Source organism: Nelumbo nucifera, chromosome 1 (genome assembly GCF_055504915.1).
Source record: "Nelumbo nucifera cultivar China Antique chromosome 1, China Antique-T2T, whole genome shotgun sequence".
In the NCBI taxonomy this organism is placed as follows: Eukaryota; Viridiplantae; Streptophyta; class Magnoliopsida; order Proteales; family Nelumbonaceae; genus Nelumbo; species Nelumbo nucifera.
The window spans coordinates 124,452,450-124,464,234 of NC_142649.1; the positions used below are offsets into that span (position 1 = coordinate 124,452,450).

Genomic DNA, 11,785 nt, shown 5'->3' on the forward strand with positions numbered 1-11,785 from the left:
GTGAGACATCGGGCTACTTGATAATGGGTTGCCTTGCAGCGAACTAACCGATGGCGAGTTACCTATGACGAGCTACCGGTGCAATGCCGAGGTGATTTTGTCTGGGCCAAGTCGTCTTCGAGGTGATTCATTCGCTTGGGTCGGGTAGACGCGAACTAGGCGCTGATGTTCAGTTCGCAAACTGAGATGATCTTAGCCCGAAGTAACTTCGGCTCTAGATATCAGTGTACTCGAGATCACTCTGTGGCGAACTAATACTTGCTGAGTTGTCACCCGCATTGTCACGCCCACGTGCCGATCTGTTTATGTCAAGTTATCGTTTACGTCGTCACGTCCACGTGTCTCCCTATCACGAGGTAGGGCCAAATTCCCCTCCATCAATATGGAACCCTTGTGTAAATCCTGATTACTAGTCCGAGAACTTACCACCTGATGTCCCGATGCCGAAATTAATTTATATCCCGGTGCGATATAAATCAGAATTGTCTGCTTATCCAGACGTTTCAAAAACAGCTGAACCAGTTTCGTTGAATCTTTCAGCTTAACCGTCCCAAATGGGCCCTAGGCCTTTCACAATTGGGCTGACAAACACTTAACAACAGTGACAATGTTGCCCATCAAAATAAAAGTGGGTTAATATAAGGGACTGTCACTTTAAGTTATCGTATGGATTGATAAGACATAAGACCAACGCAAATAGACAGCTAGGCCTAAATAATGGGTTGTCCGCTTGAATGTGATGCATTAATAATGGGCTGTCCCAACTCCAATACTCTTGTTAGATTTTGAGGGGAGGGGATGTTGGTACCACAACCTTTATCTCTCGTGGGGTGTATTTGTGATATAATCCAGTTCAATCCAGGTTATAATAACAGTTCAAACTATGTTGCACCCTCAAATTAAACCAAACTAATAGCTTGTGACTATCGTGTGGACCTAGACTAAACCAAGCAATCTACGATATTTCCACAATACAAAATACCCCCCACCCCCCTTAATGAACGAAACCAATCTGGTTCATATGTCAAAGAACTACTTGGGTTTGGGTTGAGATTGAGAGTGCAATGAATATGCAACAGCCTTCACATCAAACATCATGTGTTTAAATTGAAAAAGGTTGTAAGCCTCAAGTAGTAAATAAAAAGATTAACAACGCATCTAAAAACAACAGAAAGCCTAAATTAGCTTAATCTACCAAATGACAAGTTAAGAGCGTCTGGTTACAATGAGCTTCAGTCCATGTTCCATTGATAGAATTGTCATCATCCTGTATGTACTTGAAGAATCTGCACAAGATGGCGAGTGTCATCTTCATCTGCAGGTACGCGGAGTCCTTCCCCAGGCATATCCTGGGCGCAGCCTGCAAAACAAAGGAGCACGTTAATAATAATAATAATAATGAGGTCTGTGGAATGGAGGTGACAGTCTGTCTACTCCAGTATGAGTCAGAGTGACTAAAGTTACCTGGAATGCAGTGAACTTGAACGGGGAGGAGTTGTGGAAGAAGCCATCCTTGAAGTAGGGGACATAGGTCACCATCCCTCCTGCTTTAAGTTTGGTTCCATCAGGCAACACATCATCCTTTAGGATGCCCTTGGGGTCATACAATTGTACATTCATTTTCAGGTGGGTCAAACCACAATTACCAACCAAACATTGTTTTCTTTATTACTTTACTCTGCAAAAGCTAAACCAGATGTAGTAGAAATTTCAGGGATCAGGTCAGGATTCTGGTTCTGGACCACCATTTCAATGTCTCCCGCATAATTTTATGTACTATGTCACGATCACTATGCCTTATGAGCTTAACGACTCCTGAAAGATCAGTCTCAAATAAGAACCGGAGACAGATGACACACCTGAGGGACAGCGGGGTATAAACGAAGTGTCTTTGTAATGGCTGCATGCAAGTAAGACAACTTTCCACGCGAATCATAAGTTAGGAACCCTGCAAATTGGGTTACTCTTTCGTTGAATGATGTGTGGTCTTCTGGGTCTTATGGAAGCAAACGGAGCTTCTCTTCTTTAGCCCTATCTTCCTCAAATGCTTTGAGCTCTGAGTACAGCTTAGCAGCTACATGTGGATGAGTCATTATCATGTAGATAAACCAAGAAATTGTTGTGGCCGTTGTGTCACGTCCAGCAATTACGAAGTTGAGGACCACATCTCTTAGGCTCTTGTCAGTTAAGTTATTGTCTGGGTCCTCGCTCAGCTCAATGAATCTTGCCAGTATGTCATGCTTTATCTGATAAAACTCATCATTGGTTTAATCCGTTAAATGAGGAATAAACAGAGCAACAGAGTGAAAAATACTCTAAGTTCCTAGTTTTGGATTTTGGGTAACAAAATGGTTTCATCATCATCAGTCTGCCTACCTTATCATCCTTACTGTGAACTCTAGCTTCTTGTATCTCTGCTTTCCTTTTCCTAATCACAGAGTATGTGAAACTATCAATAGTTTTAATGCTTTCACCAAGTTGAGCTTCAGAACCCACATTGAGAAATTTCTTTATTCTCCAAAAAGGATCAATGAACGGAAGAGTGACAATAATGTTTGCAGTGTCAAAAGCCCGAGCAAAGCAATTCTCAGGTAACTCAGGAGCCAAGCTTCCAATTTCTACTCCAAATCCCACCTTACATATAGAATCCAAGGTCATCCTCATTAATAATTCCTAACCAAGAGAAATTCCAGAACCCATTAGCAATGCAACATGGTTATGGTTACAAAATGCAAGATTTAAATTGTATGTTATTAGGGGCATATAACAAAGCAGAAACTTGTGAATGCATGTTTAGTAGAAAATAAATATAGGGTCAGAGACTTGCTAGTGACCTGCATGTCTACTTGGTTTTGAGCAGATGTTTGGGATAAAATATAAGAGAGCTTCAAGGCATACTCTCTAAAGTCTAAATACAATGGTGCTGAAATCCCTCAGGTTCTTGGATGCAAACTCGAAACTTGCAGTCTTCCTTTGCTTCCTCCACAACTCCCCATCTGAATTGAATATCCCATCTCCAAGCAGAACTTCCATGTATGAATGGTAAACTTCACCCTTTAAAGAAAAGTATAAGCTCTTCTTAGAAATTCAGGATCTATCTTCAAAGGCAAACAAGAAAAATAATCTACTTGACTTAATAACTGACAAACTTTACCTTGGGATAGTTATCAAAGTTAGTCTTGAGAACATGTTCCACATTAACAGGATCTTCAATGCAAGTATATGTAGTGAAGGGCATAGGAACCTTCACAGTTTTCAAGTCAGACAGATATTCCACAAGCCAACCGTGCATCCGGTTGTAGTTCATTAGCTGTTCAATTGCTGCTCCAACAAGAGGCCATGTTTTAGGTCCTTTCGTGTTCCTCTGGTTCCATCTATGAACAAAGACCCATGATATAAGCATGCAAATGAACACCACCATTCCCTTGCTGTATCCAGTTGGAGATGAAGAAATTGATGAAAGATTTTGTTCTTCCATTTCAGAAACAAAATGAATAGAAAGGGCTATGTAAATTTTAATAGAGATGTCAAGAGGATTTGGTGCTTATAAAAGGTATAAACAGTAGCTAAGATGTGGGTAAGTGGTGATGCCAATGAACCTGCTATCTTTTATCAACAATCTTCCTGTGTGTATGGGCGTAAGGATGCCTTCACTCCTTTAGTGTGGCAAACCTAACTCAAGTTGTGCATATTGATGGTGCGCAATCCGGCCGGTCCTATTTGTCAACGATCCTGTCTCTAGCTGGAGCAAAAGCTGCCTGAAACGGAGGAGAAAGCGAGTAATCTCCAGGTAAGAACCCGGTGATAGTGCTCCGAAGCTCAAGTTAGTATTTCCTCAAAAGCAAGATAAAAAACCAGATGGCGCAAAGTTATCACATACCTCCTTCTTGGGGGGGAAGGGAGCCTTTTATAACCACTTCGCGCACTCACTCCCAAGCTCCTATCAGGTCGGGTATCATTACCTCTGCACTTTTGCCAATTCGGGTGTCATCACCTCTGCTGGGGCAGACAACTGCCACTGCTCTCTTTGTCGGAGCCGTCTCTGTGACTGGACGTGGCGGTGGCAGGTGGCCATTGAAGTGCCACTGTCAAGTGTCAGATCCTAAGTCAGTCAGGTGCGCCGCCTCAGGATACGGGCTCCTTTGGTGTTAGGTCAGGTACGGTTGTTCAGTTCGGCGTCCTGAAGACGAAGTGCTGGAGTGGTGTGCGAGGTGAAGTCTTGAGTTCGGATAGAGGTGTGGCCCGAACTGTCCTGGGGCGGGCCAGTTCGGGTTGTTGCCCTTTGCGCTCCTCGTAAGGCTCGGGGTCAAAGGGAGAGTTCGGGCTCTTTTTGGGGAGCTCGGACTGCTGGTTCCTTCTTTCGGAGCTCGCGCCTTGGGCGTACTGTCGTGCCGAGTTGTTGCCTCTGCCACGTGTTGAATGGTTACAAGTCGGGCCAAATCTTCCTTCATCACATATCAAGTATAAAAATATGTTGGATGTGCAAAGAATATGCATATTATATATTTAATTCTCCTAATCTATATAGACATAGATATATACATATAAATATACATGCATGTATTCTTGTAGCACATATTCATCCTTTGTTTATTCCTAGCATACTGCATCTACATGTACATGTAAGTAGGGGTTAACATGGATTGGTTTGGTTCAGTTCCAAGGCAAAAATTAGAACCTATCTTGTCAAAAGTATCAAGATTGGTTTCAAGGTCAGTTTTGGTATTAGTGGTTCCAAGGTCAACCCATGAAACCTATTATTTCTTTAACTCGCTGCTTACAAAAATGGAACTTGTTCTTTAAAAATTTGATTTTTAGACTCAGTTTGGGAATGGTACAAATACAAATATGTACAGCGCAAATACATATAAAATAATACAAAATACAAGGTATTGCACTATGCATATTTGTATTTGTACTCCTTCCAAATCGAGCCTTAGGTTGCGTTACGATGCAAATAAGTGTGAATGCAAATATGTAGAGTGTAAAATGGTCTATATAAATTGCAAAGTTGGGTTAGTTTTGCACTAACAAATTTAGCTTCTTACCAAATAGACTTTTAGTTGTAATGGATGCAAATACAAATTCCAATAAAGCATATGCCTTTTTTTTATCAAAAGCCCACTTGAATGCAAATTTACTTCTTTTTTATTGATCTACTTTTACATCCTATTATCAATGTAAATATGCATTGGAAAATGTGTTTTCTATCAATTGTCAATGCATAAATGTAATGTTGCCAAACATAGGCAAAAGTGAACCAGTGTGCAAATTTACCCACTGGGATTTACACACCATTTGCATCATTTCCAAACACAATCTTAATAAAAACAACAACAATTATAATAATAATATAATTCAAATTTATATATATATATATATATATATATATATATATATATATATATATTAACTTTAAAATCTTGATTTTCAAATCTTCACATCCCAAAGTATTGGGATTTATTTCAAGGCAAGTTCGACTCCAAGGTCGGTTCCACCAAGGCCAATTCTTTGGGTCAATTGGATAGGTAAACCCCTGGACCCTAGAATCGACATGGGTGGAGGTAGATTCCAAGAATTTGGAACCAAACCCTACCTAGTAACAAGTTGGGAAGGGTTGGTTCAAGGTTAGTTCCATTCAATTCTAAGTAGAACCTATCCATTTGCTCACCGCTACATGTACATTCATCAATTTCCAATCTCAACTTATATGTGCAATCAGAGTGAATTCAAATTAAATTAGAGAATTCAGTATCTAAATTAGACCAATTAATTGTTTTAATTAATTAATTAATAAAAATGTGTATACTAATATATAAATATTCTATTTACATAAATAAAATTTATAAATTATTTATATAATTTATATTATATATCCAAATTCAATTTGATTAAATCAAATCTCAAACTCGAACTCATATTTGTGAATACCGTTTACACCCCTATTCACATAGTTCCCCATATATAAGTATAACTATCATTGGTTTCGTGGATGGAAAGAAAAAAAAGTTTTACTTAATTTGAATAATTGAATTACCTCATTGAAAAGAAATGGGCAATAATAATCAAAATTCTCATTCAAGTATTATCATGCAAAAAAAAACATGTATATTGTGTGAATAAATAGAAACCCAAACAAACTTCATGTGACTCAACAACAAAAAATACTCCTTTGTTTGGCGGCAACTAGGAACACCGGCAAAGTCCTTTTTGGCAACAATTTCATGAGCTAACAAGCGTGCGATGAACACTATAACTTCAAACATTGGTTGTGTTAAGCAGTGTCTGGTCTAAGCGAATAAGGGTTTACACGCATGGGCAGTTTTGTCATTTTGAAAAAAATGACACCCTCTATTCTTTACACCGCAAAGGGGATTTTTGTCATTACACATGTGCGTTAATGCCCATTGACAGGTAGGGACCAACTTAACACTTTTTGAAAGTTTGTACACTACAGTGACACGTTTGAAAGTTTGGGTATTAAGTTGACACTACCCCCAAAATTCATGGTACTAAAGTGGAATTTACCACATATTCAATGACAATGCTTCTTTTTTTCCCCATTCATTCTTTAATTTTGTTTTTTTTTTTTCCTTTCTTTGAAGTGAAAAGTACAAATTCAACATCTCAATTCTGATACTTTATTATCCACAATGGATTCAAGAAACTCATGACACACTAACCAAGTACAAGCTCTAAGAAGAGAAGTAGCTATTTCAGATAATCAATGTGCAGCTTTATTGGCACCTAAAAAACCAATAGCCAATCGATAAGTATTTATCCAAATGATAACCAAGTAATTCGTATTTATCCTAATTCATGTCAAATTTTCCTTAGTTAAAGCTTTCTAGACACCATGCTTTACATGAGTGTGTTATTTTAAATTGCCTTCCCATGTGTGTGTACATTCAAATACAAACATACATATATTTATATAGTATTTTCAACTTAATGATTTGGCCGCAATATTGTGAAGCCAAATGATTAAACCATAGACCTTTTTTTTTATAGAAAACCATTGACCTATTTCACTTGTTCACGAATAGAGTATTGGTTGTTGTATTAATTTTAATTCTATTTTTCTTTATATATTAATTAGTAATAATACATGTGTGAGTATTAACCATATATATTTTGTATTTAATTTTTATGACCTACACCAAAACCAAAACAAATATTTTCTTTACATAATATAGATAGATGACATTATGAACTTACCTATTGATATGAAAAAAATCATTCAACCTTTGGATTGGATTTTAAAACACTATACTTATACATGCGTTGAATTGGATTGAACCAATGCAAATTTATTATATATAATTCGATTTGATTAACAAGGTGTTCCCATGGTGCATTGTGTATGAGGTATAGTGTGTTTAGATACTTGAGCTTAAGGGTGTAAATGGATCGGTTTTGGATTGGACCTTATCCAGTCCAAAATCAATTTGGATGGATTGAATGGACTAACAAGACATATTGGATTGGACCAATCTGGTCCAAAATATTTATTCGATTGGATTGGACCCGGTCCATCCGTAATAAATTTATAATTGATTGGGTTGGATTAAGCCAATATCTGGTCCATTGATATAAGATAAGAATGTAGGTGTCAATGGAACAAGTTTGGGTTGAAGCCAATCTAAATCGAAACAAATTTGAACAGATTGGATGGTCCAGACATTGAATTGGACTGGTCTAGAATGATCCAAAATATTCATTGGACTGGATTGGACCTGGTCCATTTATAATGGACTCACATTGGACTGGATCGGATTGGACCAAACCCAGTCCAATTGACACCCCTCTTTGAGCTCTATTCTTATATAATTGAAGAAATCACATGGTTTAAACCACATCACATATTTTGGGGACAACAAAGTTTAAAAGAAGTTATTGTAGTCATTTATTACGTCATATATAATAATTATTCAATTTACTATAGTGTGGATTAAAGTAGAAGATTTTATGATAAAAAATTATAACTTATAAATGGTTTCAAAACACACACCCATCTCTAAAAGAGTGCCTACTCTAGTTGTCTTGTATTCCATGAGCAAGTGATCCATAGAAAGTAAATATTCCAATCTCCCCATTGGATTCAGATTCAAATACCATCAAACAATACATCTATGAGCATGGTCTTCAGCATTTTTTATATTTTGGGAAATGTTTTTGAACTACCCTTATGGCTTAGCTAATTGACTAACTCACCCTTACTGTTTACATTGTCTTAAAGTACCCATATCATTTTTGGTAATTGTCTAAAACCTCCCCTACCATTAAGTCTCCGTCATAAACTATTCACATGTGACATCACATGATTGATATATTTTTCAAAAATCTCTAAAATACCCTATTGTCGCAGAGAACACAAGGTATTGAGACCATGAGCAGGAACTCTGTTATAGAGTTTCAAAGCTAAGTGCAAAAGAACCAAAGACAACCTTTTTCTTTTTGAACCGAGGGACAAACAAGTGTTTGGATTTTTTTCTTTTCTCCCTCTATTTTTTTCTTATTTATCCCTTATTACATCTCTAACAATGATGGCCTCTCATCTATACAATTTTCAATTACATATAGTGTCATTGCTTCTTTAAAATGGTGACTACTATTATTAAGCAATCAACAAACAAAAACCAAAAAAAATCAATAGCTTATCTACTACCAAATTGTGGGAGAAAGACGCATGAAAAAAATAACTATCTTGTTTTGATATGATATTAAGAGGCATAGTGACCTTAATTATAACGCCATTGACTTCGAAATTAGAACTATTATTGGTGTTGGTATAGTTGTAGAAGGTCTCCCTCAGATAAATTGTTATGCGGATACAAATTGTGGAGACATAACCTTTAGAACTTAATTAGGTTGATCAAGAAGAAATGAGAGAGAGAGAGAGAAAAATTATTGGGGGAGGATGCGGAAGCCTGGGATGCCCATAGCATCACTGGGATTCTAGAGCTCAAAGTGGTTGCAATAGGTGAGATAGGCTTTGCCAGATTTTGTTAGTGTTGGTTTTGCTACGACTAAAGAGGCGAGGGATCTGAGAGGCGACACTGGGGTCATCAAAGATGTTTTCTTCGGTAAGGAGATCAAGAGGGTCAAGCCGAAGGGTATTGTCGATGTGGAATGACTAGGGGTATAAAAGGATTGAATTCGAATCAGATCAAGCAATATCTGAATTCAAATCCAATTAGAAAATTCGATATCCTACAGATTTTGAAAATTAATATCTGAATTCGAATTCGATTAAATATTTGAATATTTGATTCGATTCGAATTCGATTAATTAATTATTTTAGGTAATTAATAAATATATAAAATAAATATTTCATTTATATAAAGTATATAATTTATTCATATAATTTAATTATTATATATATAAATTATGTTATACATTTAAATATTCTATAATTATATATAAGAATTAAATAATCGGTCGAATTTGGATATTCATCAAATCGAATTAGATCATATCAGAATTCTAATCCGACTACCTATTCGATATGAATAAGATATCCAAATTCAACCGATTAGATATTTGAATTATTCGAACCCGATTCAATTATGTTGAATCTCGAATTCAAAATCAGATTTCCGAATACCATTGACACCCCTAGGAATGACGGCTTACAGAGGCGTATCACCCTAAAGGCTAGGGAGTGTAATCCTGATATGGCGCTCTTGTCTCTCCACTTCCACTTCTCCCAATCTCTCCCAATTCAATTGCAAGCGGAAGTTGGGGGAATAAGAATGACTACTATCAAATTTGTTCTTTGTTATGTTTATAGCCTTCCATGACTTCCTACTCAATTCCTTCCCAATGAATAAAAATGCAGGGTTTCCTTCTTTTATCAAATGAATAAAAATAATCCCATGGAAGCTGAATCTATATATTAAAACAAGGAAGTCTAAAATTTTTCTCCTTTTTATGAATTTTTTAATTTTTTTTGTTTCCATGACATTTTTTAAACAACCAATGAGATGCACTTTCCCAATAATCTAAACAATCAATTCTCCTAAAATTTCTCCAAAACTACCTCCCCTACTATCTTCCACTTTCTCCAAAATTATCTCTAATTCTTATTTATCTTCTAAATTATCTCTAATTCCTATTTATCTCCAAAATTATCTCTAATTTCTTAGAGAGTTTCTCTCCTAAATTATCTCTAATTCCTATTTATCCTCCCCCTACTTTTTATCTATAGCTATCTAAAGAAATTTTGGATTAAAAAATTTAAGAATTATTTAAATATTCTAGCAAAATTATATAATAACTTTATAATATTTATTAAAAACACAAAATTAATTTTATATTATTACAAAATGTATCACAGAATTATGTACTAACAATTTCAATTATGTTTTTCTAGATTATCAATTTAAATGTTTTTCAAATATTTAATAATATGTAATAGATTTAAATAAATAAAGTTCAAATAACAAAAAAATTTAATATTGTATAGATTATTTAAATATTTATCATAACTAGATTTTAAATAGTTAAAATAACGAAATTATGTAACAAATTTAAAAAATTTCTTCAAAGTAGAAAATGATTATAACATAATATTGAAATTAATAATAATTTAATATATTACAAAATTAATAATGAAGCTATGTAATAATAGTATAAATTATGATTTTATGGATAATTAAATTCAATAAATAATAAATATTTTACATATTATTTAAGTTTTTAAATAACAAAATATTTAATATAACTACATTTTAAATAGTTAAAATAAAGGAATTATATAATAAATTTAAAAATTTTCTAAAATGTAGAAAAATAATTATAACATAATATTGAAATTAATAATAATTTAATATTTTTATATAATATTATAAATAACTAATTTCACTTATATCAAGTAATAATTCGAGAAAGTAACTTTCAAAAAATTAATATTTATTAATAATAACTTTAAACTCTTCATATGTATTTATTATATAATTATATATACTAAAGTTAATATTTATTGTATTTTGTTAATTATTTATTGTTTTTTGTTATAAATGTATTTTCAATGATTATGTATAAATTTATTTTGTTTTGTTATTTAACAGAAAACTTTCAATAATTATTGGAGATTAAATTACTATTATTGAAATTTTTAAATTTAATTTATTGTATCGTATGTTAGCACCCATTTTTTGCTCGATCCCTTCACCCTACCTCTTTGTACCCCCCATACCCCAAAAATTTAGAAACACAACTAGATTGACTTGACACTCAGTAAAACTTGAAATACCCCCCTTTGACGCAATCCATAGGATAAATAAGAACCTTGATCAGACATCATCCCTAGACTTGGAAAACTACAACTTAGTTACACACCACTTTTCATGACTAAACTGCAAAGATCTATCGTTCATCATGCCAACTTCCTTTCTAACAGCCCCGATTTATGCGATATTCAAACTTCAACTCCCCAAAATCAAATCCAACATACCCATCACCTCAAGATCACTTGGAAGCAATCAACTAGTGAATCCCACCACAAATCTACAGCGATCAACCGTAAAAACATAATGATTTCATTGCGATGGCCATAAATGATTATCAAGATTGACCATATATTTCTTAGATTAGAACCATCGAATTGAATTCTCTCATTAATCCATGCCTACCCACCAAAGTGTAGCTTAAAATTCCCTCATTTGACTCACCATCAAGCCAATATCCTATTTCAACAAATCTCATCAAAATATAGCTTATCACCTATTATCCCAGAAAACCCCACCATGTCAAATTTCACGATCAAACACCTCTATTTGA

The 11,785-nt window shown here is 34.7% G+C and overlaps 1 pseudogene; it reads right to left on the reverse strand.

Annotated features, from left to right (window-relative positions):
- Positions 1-1,206: 1,206 nt before the first annotated feature.
- LOC104609728 (cytochrome P450 704B1-like) lies at positions 1,207-3,555 on the reverse strand (annotated as a pseudogene).
- Positions 3,556-11,785: the final 8,230 nt, after the last annotated feature.